Source organism: Sturnira hondurensis, unplaced genomic scaffold, assembly GCF_014824575.4.
Source record: "Sturnira hondurensis isolate 20B ecotype Veracruz unplaced genomic scaffold, ASM1482457v3 Scaffold0013537, whole genome shotgun sequence".
NCBI lineage: Eukaryota > Metazoa > Chordata > Mammalia > Chiroptera > Phyllostomidae > Sturnira > Sturnira hondurensis.
The window spans coordinates 3,476,554-3,477,735 of record NW_028086168.1 but is presented as its reverse complement, the minus strand read 5'-3'; positions in this window follow the sequence as shown (position 1 = coordinate 3,477,735).

Sequence of the window (1,182 nt, the reverse complement as noted above, 5' to 3'; positions counted from 1 at the left end):
ATTTTTTCTCATAAAACCATGCTACATTTTATCTTCAAGAACAGTGCAAGCACAGGCACGCTCACAGGGTGGAAGTCTTTGGGCTTTCAGTTTAGTGCCAGCAAAAACTGACCACAAGCAGTGTCCCTGATATCCTTGTTCTCCAAACAGTTCCCATGTTAACTTCCCTCCCTTTCTGTTCATTCTGCTTATTTTTTGTAGTGAAGTAACTGTTATATAAACTTTGGGTGATATTGGCAAGCATAAAAAGAAAACATAATTTTAAAATACCCATAATTATTACATTTAGAAATAACCCCTTTATTCCTTTTAGTGAACATACATCTAATCTTTCTATGTTTCTGTATATGTATGTGTATATGTGGGTCTATGTTTTAGATATTTTCAATAACTATATATACATTGTTCCATAAACTATTTTCACTAATTTACATATCATGAACATTATCCATATTAAATATTCTTTTACATTTCTCTCAGTGGATAAGTTGTATTTCAGATGAATTACAATTTATTTAACCAACCCTCTATTTCAGGAACAGTAAGGTTTTTTCCAATTATGTGCTATTATGCATAATATCCTTGTATATAGATCTTCGTATATATTCATGATTATTATTTAAAATAAATTCCTGGGTGATGAGGGTATGCAATCCTATAATATCCGTTTTTTTCTACTTATGAGAATACCAGCTTTCCTACATCCTTGCAAAAATTAAATTCTGGTATTATCATCTTTTGTCTTTAATCATGGATGATTTTATAGGTGAAAATGGCACTTTGTTTTAAATAACATTTTTATTACTTTTTCACATTTACTAGGCATTGCACTTCTTTTGCCTACCCTGTCAATTTCTTACTCCAGTGTGATTTTCCCAGTTGGGTCTTTCGTAGAAGATCGAGAATCTGACACAAGCCAAGCCCTGGCCTCGGCAGAAGTGAGGCTCCCTGCCTTATTCACCCAGCATTCCAGTGACCTTGTTCCTTGTTCCCACTTTCAGCTTCACAGTGATGGTTCAGCCTGATCCTGCCTTATATGGCACACACAGAGAAGAAAGGGGAAAAGAAGACTTAATTTACATAAAAATTTCAATTTTTAAATAGTACAAAAAATTAAATAATCAGGAAGATTTCAATAAGTTTATCTCTTTTTTAAAAAACATCAAAAAGCTAGTACATCCC